General features: G+C 46.1%; 1 pseudogene; it reads right to left on the bottom strand.

Annotated features, from left to right (window-relative positions):
- Positions 1 to 12,653, bottom strand: part of LOC108801446 — a 27,932-nt pseudogene extending 15,279 nt beyond the window's left edge.
- Between the last annotated feature and the right edge of the window lie 430 nt (positions 12,654 to 13,083).

Raw genomic sequence — 13,083 nt, forward strand, 5'->3', positions numbered from 1 at the left:
CCTCCACCTCCTCTGTCCACAATCACCTCCTCTGTCCACAATCACCTCTTCCTCCTCTGTCCACAATCACCTCCTCTGTCCACAATCACCTCTTCCTCCTCTGTCCACAATCACCTCCTCTGTCCACAATCACCTCTTCCTCCTCTGTCCACAATCACCTCCTCTGTCCACAATCACCTCTTCCTCCTCTGTCCACAATCACCTCCTCTGTCCACAATCACCTCTTCCTCCTCTGTCCACAATCACCTCCTCTGTCCACAATCACCTCTTCCTCCTCTGTCCACAATCACCTCCTCTGTCCACAATCACCTCTTCCTCCTCTGTCCACAATCACCTCCTCTGTCCACAATCACCTCTTCCTCCTCTGTCCACAATCACCTCCTCTGTCCACAATCACCTCTTCCTCCTCTGTCCACAATCACCTCCTCTGTCCACAATCACCTCTTCCTCCTCTGTCCACAATCACCTCCTCTGTCCACAATCACCTCTTCCTCCTCTGTCCACAATCACCTCCTCTGTCCACAATCACCTCTTCCTCCTCTGTCCACAATCACCTCCTCTGTCCACAATCACCTCTTCCTCCTCTGTCCACAATCACCTCCTCCTCCTCCGTCCACAATCACCTCCTCCTCTACCTCCTCTGTCCACAATCAGCTCCTCCTCCTCCTCTACCTCCCCTGTCCACAATCACCTCCTCTACCTCCTCTGTCCACAATCACCTCCTCCTCCTCTGTCCACAATCACCTCCTCTGTCCACAATCACCTCTTCCTCCTCTGTCCACAATCACCTCCTCCTCCTCCGTCCACAATCACCTCCTCCTCCTCCTCTGTCCACAATCACCTCCTCCTCTGTCCACAATCAGCTCCTCCTCCTCCTCTGTCCACAATCAGCTCCTCCTCCTCTGTCCACAATCACCTCCTCCTCCTCCTCTGTCCACAATCACCTCCTCCTCCTCTACCTCCTCTGTCCACAATCACCTCCTCCTCTGTCCACAATCAGCTCCTCCTCCTCTACCTCCTCTGTCCACAATCACCTCCTCCTCACCATACAAAAAACTACCTCGAAGGTAGTGCAAAATTAGGTACAATGATGTGTAGCAGCCAGCCATTAGTTGTCCACATATTGCCATATCTGGCCAGGATTATCAGTTTGGTGGAATGGTGTTGTCTTGGTGAGTGTGGGCCAAGTCAGTACGGTGTGTTTAGAGGGCCAGATTACTATGATTTGTCCCCCCTGTAGGCTCAAATCTATCAAACCACGGCCTGAAAATGTTCACCATATTTTTGCTAAATATCCAAAACACCATGGAGTACATAGAGCTGTCTCATAGGTCACTTCCATCCGCTCTGTCTCATGGATCTCTTCTACTTCCTCTCTCTCGCAGATCTCTTCTACCCCCTCTCTCTCTTCTACCTCCTCTATCTCGTAGATCTCTTCTATCTCGTAGATTTCTTCTAGCTCCTCTATCTCGTAGATCTCTTCTAGCTCCTCTATCTCGTAGGTCTCGTCTATCTCTTCTACCTCCTCTATCTCGTAGATCTCTTCTAGCTCCTCTATCTCGTAGGTCTTGTCTATCTCGTAGATCTCTTCTAGCTCCTCTATCTCGTAGATCTCTTCTAGCTCCTCTATCTCGTAGGTCTCGTCTATGTTGTAGATCTCTTCCATCTCATAGACCTCTTCTAACTCCTCTATCTCGTAGATGTCTTCTAGCTCCTCTATCTCGTAGGTCTCCTCTATCTCATAGATCTCTTCCATCTCGTAGACCTCTTCTAGCTCCTCTATCTCGTAGATCTCTTCTATCTCGTAGACCTCTTCTAGCTCCTCTATCTCGTAGATCTATTCTATCTCGTAGATCTCTTCTATCTCGTAGACCTCTTCTAGCTCCTCTATCTTGTAGATCTCTTCTAGTTCCTCTATCTTGTAGAGTTCTTCTAGCTCCTCTATCTCGTAGATCTCTTCCATCTCGTAGACCTCTTCTACCTCCTCTATCTCGTAGATCTCTTCTATCTCGTAGACCTCTTCTAGTTCCTCTATCTCGTAGATCTCTTCCATCTCGTAGATCTCTTCTAGCTCCTCTATCTCATAGATCTCTTCCATCTCGTAGATCTCTTCCATCAGTAGATCTCTTCGAGCTCCTCTATCTCGTAGGTCTTGTCTATCGCGTAGATCTCTTCTAGCTCCTCTATCTCGTAGATCTCTTCTAGCTCCTCTATCTCGTAGGTCTCGTCTATCTCTTCTACCTCCTCTATCTCGTAGATCTCTTCTAGCTCCTCTATCTCGTAGGTCTTGTCTATCTCGTAGATCTCTTCTAGCTCCTCTATCTCGTAGATCTCTTCTAGCTCCTCTATCTCGTAGGTCTCGTCTATGTTGTAGATCTCTTCCATCTCATAGACCTCTTCTAACTCCTCTATCTCGTAGATGTCTTCTAGCTCCTCTATCTCGTAGGTCTCCTCTATCTCATAGATCTCTTCCATCTCGTAGACCTCTTCTAGCTCCTCTATCTCGTAGATCTCTTCTATCTCGTAGACCTCTTCTAGCTCCTCTATCTCGTAGATCTATTCTATCTCGTAGATCTCTTCTATCTCGTAGACCTCTTCTAGCTCCTCTATCTTGTAGATCTCTTCTAGTTCCTCTATCTTGTAGAGTTCTTCTAGCTCCTCTATCTCGTAGATCTCTTCCATCTCGTAGACCTCTTCTACCTCCTCTATCTCGTAGATCTCTTCTATCTCGTAGATCTCTTCTAGTTCCTCTATCTCGTAGATCTCTTCCATCTCGTAGATCTCTTCTAGCTCCTCTATCTCATAGATCTCTTCCATCTCGTAGATCTCTTCCATCTCGTAGATCTCTTCTAGCTCCTCTATCTTGTAGATCTCTTTTATCTCGTAGATCTCTTCTAGCTCCTCTATCTCGTAGATCTTTTCCATCTCGTAGACCTCTTCTAGTTCCTCTATCTCGTAAATCTCTTCTATCTCATAGACCTCTTCTAGTTCCTCTATCTCGTAGACCTCTTCTAGCTCCTCTATCTCGTAGATCTCTTCTAGCTCATCTATTTAATAGATCTCTTCTTCTATCTCGTAGACCTCTTCTATCTCGTAGATCTCTTCTACCTCCTCTATAGCGTAGATTTCTTCTATCTTGTAGATCTTTTCTACCCCCTCCATCTCGTAGAACTCTTCTATGTCATAGACCTCTTCTATCTCATAGATCTCTTCTACCTCCATTATCTCTTCGAACTCTTCTATCTTCACTATCTTGTAGATCTCTTCTATCTCCTAGATATCTTCTACCTCCTCTATCTTGTAGATGTTTGTATCTCCTTGATCTCTTCTATCCATCTCCTCTATCTCATAGAACTCCATCTGCTAGATCCCTTCTCTTACCTCTATCTGCTAGATATCTTCTACCTCCTCTATCTCTTCTGTCTCCTCTATCTGGTAGATGTTTGTCTCTCCTAGATCTCTTCTATCCATCTCCTCTATCTCATAGCTCTATATCTGCTAGATCTCTTCTACCTCCTCGATCTCTTCCGTCACCTATGCATTTCCACTTTGTCCAGTGATGACTTCTCATGTAGAATAATTTCCACTCTTGGTTAGACCTCTGAGATATGTATATCATTTGGATGTTTGTTGCCCCATTCCCATCATCGGGGGCTGCTCGCTATACAAACTTTATCATGCGCACCCGAGGCTTGTCTACACACGTGTCCGTCTTTTGTTCGGCTCCTCCAGGAATCTGTCCATCAAGATCCTACTTCCAAATTTATGGACATCTAATTCCATGGACAACCATGTAGAGCAAAATGACCCCCAGAGAAGAATTGGGCGGTCTCGGAGTCTGTATACTCCGAAGATCCTTCACATTTATCCTGGAGAACCAAACAAATTGTTCCTTCAAAGCTGGAATCCTCCAATCAGCATCATCAGGAATCAGATATACCCCTGAGAACTCGGCTGTTTCCTCACCACACATCCATATACATACAGCACAGGTACTCTTTATTTATGAGTACATAAACATTAATAATAATAATAGACAGAGGATGAGAAGGATAAGCTGTAGGGATCGGACTAGACATGAATGATTTACTTATAAGCTGCCAGACAAATGATGTGTAGACATATCTTAAATGGTCACCAGACAAAATGGGTGAAAGTCCAAAAAGCATTTAAAAGGTCAAACTTCCAACGCGTTTCGTGGGCCACAATACTCCTGCTTCATCAGGACTGAACCAAAGGAATCTCTTCACTGAGAAGTCCTTTAAGTTTTGTTTTTTTAAAGCCCCCACATTATTGTTTGGAGCAATGATGAAGCGAGAGTTGTCCCGAAACGCGTTGCATGTTTTTCCTTATTTGGGCTGCTGCTCATTCCATATACGTTTACACTCTAAACTCCTCCTACATTTACTTAGCAGACCTCAAATTACAATCTATAAAGAACTAAAACGACGCCATATCGGTGCCTTGTAGAAACCCTGCAGATGAAGAACGAGACTTTTCTGGCGTCAGACAACCCGACTTCTATTCTCCGTGAAACGTTTCCCACAGTCTGTACATGAGAAAGGGTGTTAGCTGGTGTGAATTTTCTGGTGTCTTAAAAGTTTTTTCCTGTAGATAAAACCTTTCCCGCACTCTGAACACGAATAAGGGCGCTCGCCCGTGTGAATTCTCTGGTGTTCTAGAAGGCTTCCTCTGTCGCTGAAAAATTTCCCGCACTCTGAACATGAAAATGGACGCTCGCCCGTGTGAACTCTCTGGTGTCTAAGGAGGCTTGCCTTGCGACTGAAACTTTTATCGCACTCTGGACATGAGAAAGGACGCTCGCCTGTGTGGATTCTCTGGTGTGAAAGAAGGTTCCCTTTCTGACTGAAATCTTTCCCGCATTCTGAACATGAGAAAGGGCGATCACTTGCGTGAATTCGCTGGTGGGTGAGGAGCGTTTGTTTCTGATTGAAACCTTTCCCGCACTCCGGACATGAATAAGGACGCTCGCATGTGTGAATTAACTGATGCGTAAGCAGGTTTCTTTTCTCTGCAAAACTTTTCCCGCACTCTGAACATGAATAGGGACGCTCGCCTGTGTGACTTCGCTGATGAATATTAAGTATCCTTTTCTCAGCAAAACATTTGCCGCACTCTGTGCATGAATAGGGGCGCTCACCTGTGTGAGTTCTCTGGTGTATAATAAGTGTTCTTTTCTTAGTAAAACTTTTCCCGCACTCTAAACATGAAAAAGGACGCTCACCTGTGTGAATTCTCTGGTGTTTCAGAAGATCCTCTTTCCGAATAAAACATTTTTCACACTTAGGACAAGAATAGGGACGTTCACCTGTGTGAATTTTCTGGTGTCGAAAGAGGCTTACTTTATGACCAAAACACTTCCCGCACACTAAACATGAGAAAGGGCGCTCGCCTGTGTGAATTACCTGGTGTATAACAAGCGTCCTCTTCTCTTTGAAACTTTTCCCGCACTCTGAACATGAAAAAGGGCGCTCACCAGTGTGACTTCTCTGGTGTTTCAGAAGGACTTCTTTCATAATGAAACCTTTCTCGCACACTGAACATGAATAGGGACGCTCGCCTGTGTGAATTCTCTGGTGCCTATGCAGTGTCCCTTTCTCTGCAAAACATTTCCCACACTCTGAACACGAAAAGGGACGCTCGCCGGTGTGGCATCTCTGGTGTATAACAAGCTTTTCTTTCCGAACATAAGATTTCCCGCACACTGAACATGAAAAAAGACGCACGCCCGTGTGACTTGTCTGGTGTGTTAGAAGGTCCTTGTTCTCGGGGAAAGATTTCCCGCACACTGAACATGACAATGAACTCTCTCCTGTGTGATCTCCTTCGTGGCTTGTGGAGGATTCCTCAGGATTGGATGGATCTGTTGATGTATTTGTGTTGTGGGATCTTAGAGTCCTGGTATGTGATTGGTCAGAAGATTCCTCAGGATTAGACGGATCCATCGATGTCTCTGAATGGGAAGGTCTGTGATGTCTATTATGAGTAATAGGATTCACTCCCGGAGAATGTTGTGTGAGGTCATTACAATCTGGAGGTAAGCGTCGCTGTTCCTCAGAAGTATTCCGGACGTGGCGTCCATCTGTTGGAAAATAATTTTGAAATACATGTTATCAATATTTTTCAATCTTTGCCCTCATGAGTCATATATGGTGGTAGAGCTCTCAACAGTTTCTTAGAACTCTGGAATAAAACTGAGGACAATCATAGCAAGATGAAGGACCCCATACACCCAAATCACACCGGGGACATGACGTCATATTGAGGAATGGAGATGGACCTTCATATGGTGTACAGTATCTCCTCCTCATTTGTTGGGGACATGACGTTATATTGAGGAATGGAGATGGACCTTTATATGGTGTACAGTATCTCCTCCTCATTTGTTGGTCACATGACGTTATATTGAGGAATGGAGATGGACCTTCATATGGTGTACAGTATCTCCTCCTCATTTGTTGGTCACATGACGTTATATTGGGGAATGGAGATGGACCTTCATATGGTGTACAGTATCTCCTCCTCATTTGTTGGTCACATGACGTTATATTAGGGAATGGAGATGGACCTTCATATGGTGTACAGTATCTCCTCCTCATTTGTTGGTCACATGACGTTATATTGGGGAATGGAGATGGACCTTCATATGGTGTACAGTATCTCCTCCTCATTTGTTGGTCACATGACGTTATATTGGGGAATGGAGATGGACCTTCATATGGTGTACAGTATCTCCTCCTCATTTGTTGGTCACATGACGTTATATTGGGGAATGGAGATGGACCTTCATATGGTGTACAGTATCTCCTCCCCATTTGTTGGTCACATGACGTTATAGTGAGGAATGGAGATGGACCTTCATATGGTGGACAGTATATCCTCTTGTGAACTGCTCATGATTACATCTCCAAATCATCTCACCCTCCTCCAGAGACTGCTGAGTTTCCCTCAAACTCGTTTCTTCTTCTTCCTCTTTTGCTTCAACTTTGATGTCTTTCAGTTCTTCCACCTAAACCGCAAAGGTGATAAGATATAACATCTGGAAAAAAGTAACTGCCTGTAAAAGATGATATAGTAGAATGTCATCTCTTATAGCTTAAAAATGTGTTGAGGTGTATTGCTCAGACCCATCTACCTGATCATGGTGGGAATAGTTGTGATGTTCTGATGTGGAGTCCTGAGAATAAAGAGGACTATCCTCCTCCTTAGGCTGCTGATCTCCCCTCACCCTTGTTTCTCCTTCATCTGTAACCTCAACTTTGATGTCTTTTAATTCTTCACCCTAAACAAAAAGACTAATGTGATTTTCATACTTTCCTAAATTTGTTTTAGGTCTACAAGCTCAGTCCCACCTACCTGATCATGGTGGGGGATGGTGAGATCCTCCTGGGTGGAGTCCCGGGAATACAGAGGACGGGGACATCTCTCTGGTGGGTTCCTCTTACTGGATCCATCTGTAGGGAACACACACACTGACTGAATACATTGTTTCTATGTGTGTATCAGATGATGGGGGATGTAGGCGGAGCCTCCGTACTGCTCTCTCCTCTTACCCGGTGATGTGAGGGGCGGGGCATTCTCCATCACCACGTCCTTGTAGAGATCCCGGTGTCCTTCTAGATACTCCCACTCCTCCATGGAGAAATAGACAGAGACATCCTGACACCTTATAGGAACCTGACACACACAATGATACAGTCACCACCCAGACACGCCCCTTGTCTGTCCCTGGATCATGTCCCAGAATTCCCGGCACCGCTCACCTCTCCCGTCACCACCCAGACACACCCCTTGTCTGTTCCTGGGTCATGTCCCAGAATTCCCGGCACCGCTCACCTCTCCTGTCAGCAGCTCCATCATCTTCATGGTGACTTCTAGAATCTTCTTGGCTCTGTTTACCTCTGTTGTCAGGCGGTGAGGTGGAGGCTCTGTGATGGGTGATGTCCTTTGAAGACACTCGTTGGGTGTTATTGGTTCACCAGACGTTTTCGTCACTTTATAATCCTGTGTGAAGAGAGAACATAACAATTATCACTACAGACCTCCCAGAATCCTCCTCACCTCTCCGGTCAGGTCTGTGTGTTATGAATAGAGATCAGAGTGATGTCATGTGACCTCCCAGAATCCTCCTCACCTCTCCGGTCAGCAGGTAGATGATCTCCAGGGTGAGGTCCAATATCCTCTCAGTCACGTGACTTTGGTCTCTGTCCATTCTTATTGATCAGGTATTCTTCTATCTTCTTACCTCCTCTGTTGCCTGTGCTACCAATGTCTGCTCTCTACTTCCTCCCACCTCACCTCTCACCCGGAACTTCCTGTTTATACATCTACATCACTTCCGGTCGATGCTTTACATCACTTCCTGTGTGCACATCCTTTACTTCCTGTCTTTGTGTTCCGCTGACAATAAGTGAGATTGTCTCCTTGTGGAGAATGTTACGTTTGTGTTTTTTCGATATTTTGACATCCGTGTCTTGGTGCGTTCTTCAATTTTATAGCGGCAGAGGGAAAATAAAAAATAATATGTTATGTTTGATCCCTTCTGATGACCCGTGGGGACGTCTACCGGGAACTTTTTGTATTCTGAGAACACCTCAGCCCAGCTACAACGTACTTATGCATTCTAAGTGGAGGAGGAAGCGTCCTTGGCTGTTTCTGGTGTGAACTTCCTGTCAGTTGCCCCCATTTCCCCTCCGAGTGTCCTCCATTCTATTGCAGGTTGGATCATTCTCTGAACTATAATAGGAAGGTTCCTGATAATCCAGTACAGTACACCGATCCAGGTCAATGCTGCTTGCCCTGGGAATACTCTCATCTGCTGCCTGCCTTGATCTCAGCCTGTCCCGGTATTACTCTCTAGTCTGCTGCCTGCCTTGATCTCAGCCTGTCCCGGGATTACTCTCTAGTCTGCTGCCTGCCCTGATCTAAGCCTGTCCCTGGATTATTCTCTAGTCTGCTGCCTGCCCTGATCTCAACCTGCCTCTGGATTACTCTCTAGTCTGCTGCCTGCCCTGACCTCAGCCTGTCCCTGGAATACTCTCTAGTCTTTTGCCTGCCCTGGATTATTCTCTAGTCTGCTGCCTGTCCCTGGATTACTCTCTAGTCTGCTACCTGCCCTGACCTCAGCCTGTCCCTGCATTACTCTCATCTGCTACCTGCCCTGAACTCAGCCTGTCCCTGGCATACTCTCTTGTCTGCTCCCTGCGCTGACACCAGCCTGTCCCTGGAATGGTTTCCCCTGTCCTCAGTCTGTCCCTGGAATGCTTCTATCTGCTACTTGCCCTGACCTCAGTCTGTCCCTGGGCCCCTTTCACATGGGTGGGTAAAAACTGCTATCGTATGGGAGACGGGTCTAAACGGATGGACATCCCGTTACCCCTGACTCCGGCCAGGTGCAGCAAAACAAATGGATCAGAGTTTAGTTTCACAGGACATCATTATACCGGATCGGGGTGAATTCTGATATAAACAGAACATGTCCGTTTACATCTTATTCCCCATAGACCAACATGGGGCGAAGTCATTTTAGATTTGTTCCTGATGGATGGACACGGAGGTCACAATGGCGACATCAGACCCATACCGCTCTGATCTGGAGGGGATCCAACCACAGATCCCCTCCTGATCACCCGTGTGAAAGGGGCCTTACTCTCTTATCTGCTGCCTGCCCTGACCTCAGCCTGTCCCTGCATAACTTACTGATCTACCCAGACTAAAGCACTGTTTATGAAGCCCTGCATGATACCACACTACATTCTCTGACAGCTCTCCTCCCACCATCCACACTACATTCTCTGACAGCTCTCCTCCACCATCCACACTACATTCTCTGACCGCTCTCTCTACTCCTACATGTCCGGGAATGCGTAGAATTTATTAGATCCCAGAAACAGAAGACGCATCCAGCAGAGTATATACAAAATTTTATAATAAGTCCTTTTCACAATTTTGGTAAAGATACAGAAACTCCAGGAAGTCAGCTTATATGTACATTCTGTCTATGCTCCCGCGTGTCTTCCATGCTTCCTTCCATCTTGGCCCTCAGGTTCTGACCCAACCTACACGTTATATACATGTTACTGCCGGCCACTATCGGGAGGGATGACCGCCTGGGTGATCTGAGGGTACTTTTGATGTCACATCACTTGAAGGTCATCACTTATGTACATCCTCCTCCTCTATCTGGTGGCAGTTGACTAAACAGGTTCCTTTCGATGAGAGTCCTCCCATGGCTGTTTCCATTGTGAATAGCCAAATGATGGTTTATGACCCCAAAAACAGTCCTATCACAGGCCCACCTGGTCAATAAGTTTGTCACAATGCAGACCCAAGTATTTCCTGCCCCTGACATAAAGAATGCTCCACAAGGGCTCATATAAAGTATTGTTTGAAAACTGGTTACATTGTTCTTCACCAGCTTCGACAATAAAATTATATAACATGACTTAAGACCATTACAAGTACCACCGGCCCATTGGTCATCCTTAGTCCACACAAGGACATTGAATGTTGTGCTGAGCTCCCATTCCAGTCCTGGGTTACATGAGCCATCATCCACCATCACCATCAAGCAACGCTTGTTGTCACTGCCAATTCCTAATCCATGTTTCCATGATCTCCTCCATTTCAAGGAGGTTCCTCAGCTTCAAACAACGTGCACCACAAGTTTATGATGTCCTCCATTGCCGGGCTCTAGGGTTCCTCAGCTTAACCAACGTTCACCACAAGTCCATGATGTCCTCCATTGCTGAGCTCTAGGGTTCCTCAGCTTCACCACAAGTCCATGATGTCCTCCATTGCCGGGCTCTAGGGTTCCTCAGCTTCACCAAAAGTCCATGATGTCCTCCATTGCCGGGCTCTAGGGTTCCTCCGCTTCACCAACGTTCACCACAAGCCCATGATGTCCTCCATTGCCGGGCTCTAGGGTTCCTCAGCTTCACCACAAGTCCATGATGTCCTCCATTGCCGGGCTCTAGGGTTCCTCAGCTTCACCAACATTCACCACTAGTCCATTATGTCCTCCATTGCCGGGCTCTGGGGTTCCTCAGCTTTGCCAACGTTCACCACTAGTCCATGATGTCCTCCATTGCTGAGCTCTAATGTTCCTGAGCTTCACCAGCGTTCACCACAAGTCCATGATGGGACTTCAGGCCAGCCGTGGTTTGCATCTTCCCTTTTTCCACCCCAATTTGCCTTCATTAGAGGACCACTTCGTACATCCCTCCACTGGACAGGATCATACGATGGTATAAGTACTGCCAGATCGGCATCCATGTTGTCCAATCACTCCAATGTTTCCTTCTCAGTATCGGCCATGAAGGCAGATAATTGATGGGTATGTGGTGGACCAAAAGAAATAAGAATTTGTGCTGTAGATCCAAAAATATTTGGTGTGTTCTCCTTGGAGGAGGTAAGAACAGTGTGTGTGGGCCTGGATAAGGTCCTAGTCTGCTGCCTCTTGGTCACGATGGTGGGATCGCTCATGAGAAGATCAAATCCTAGATGGGTGGCTAGGCGCACCTAAAACCAAATGGCCATCTTGCTTGAGGGTTTGTTTCAATTATTTCAATTTCAATGACTGCATCTGAATTTCAAAAATACAACTAATGCATTTCGGAATTGAACACCTCCTTCTCCAGGGCCGGAGCAACCATATGTATTGGAATCGGGAAGATATGCACTTTGAAGCCTGGATAAGGGATGAGTATCGGAGTGACCTGTTTGCAGGGAGGGCAGCTGACTGGAACCTGAAAGCCATTCAGCTGCCCTCACTGCATACAGGTCATGCCGACGCCCCTCTCTGATCTAGGTTCCCTACCGATTCCATCAGATATTGTGAATGGAATGTCTCTATTATACCACTTCAAAATCAAATTTATCTTCTTGGTCTATGGACTGGACAGTTCCACTGGTTAAATGCCACCCTACGTCTACAAAAATCAGCAGCTGAGTGCACGCCAATGTCTTTTTAGAAATCCTTCATGTGTAAAACTTTTCCCACACTCTGAACCTGAAAGCGCCCTTTCAAGTGTGATTTTTCTGGTGGCTGACAAGGCTTTCCTTCTTACTGAAACGTTTCCCGCACTCTGAACACAAATAAGGACGCTCGCCCGTGTGGATTCTCTGGTGTCGAACAAGGTCCTTTTTTTCAAAGAAAGATTTCCCGCAATCTAAACATGGAAAAGGGCGCTCGTCGGTGTGGCTTCTCTGGTGTCTATCAAGGTTTCCTTTGCTAACGAAACTTTGCCCACACTCAGAACATGAAAATGGACGCTCGCCTGTGTGGATTCTCTGGTGTTTTTGAAGGTTTCCCTTGTCAGTGAAACGTTTTCCGCACTCTGAACACGTATAGGGGCGCTCGCCTGTGTGAATTCTCTGGTGTCTAAGAAGGCCTACTTTCTGGATGAAACTTTTCCCACACTCTGAACATGAGAATGGACGCTCACCAGTGTGCGTTCTGTGGTGCATAAGAAAGTGTCCCTTCTGAACAAAACGCTTCCCGCACTCTGAACACGAATATCGATACTTGCATTTGTGACTTTTCTTATGTGTAAGAAGTGCTCTTTTCTCAGGAAAACTTTGCCCACACTCGGAACAGGTGAAAAGATTATCCGCCGTGTGACTCTTCTGGTGTAGAAGAAGGCTTTTTTTCACAATGAAACTTTTCCCGCACTCAGAACATGAAAAAGGATGCTCACGTGTGTGATGTCTCGGCTGTTTGAGAGGTGCCCTGTTTGCAGTTAGAGATTTTCTAACCACTGAACGTTTCGATGAACCCTCTCCTGTGTGATCTCCTTCATGGCGTAAAGAAGGTTCCTTGGAATTAGAGGGATCCATTGATCTCTGTGAACGGGAAGGTCTGGGATGTCTATTATGAGTAATGGGATTCACTCCTGGAGAATGTTGTACGATATCATTTTCTGCATTGCCAACTGAAGATAAAGAAAGATGTCCCTCAGAGGTATTCCAGACATAGTGTCCATCTGTTGGAAAACAATTTTTAGAGAGATATTAGAATTCTACTTCATGCTTTGCACTGAGAAGTCATATGTGGAGATCCAA

Source organism: Nanorana parkeri, unplaced genomic scaffold (assembly GCF_000935625.1).
Source record: "Nanorana parkeri isolate BGI_ZX_2015 unplaced genomic scaffold, ASM93562v1 scaffold2340, whole genome shotgun sequence".
Classification (NCBI taxonomy): Eukaryota; Metazoa; Chordata; class Amphibia; order Anura; family Dicroglossidae; genus Nanorana; species Nanorana parkeri.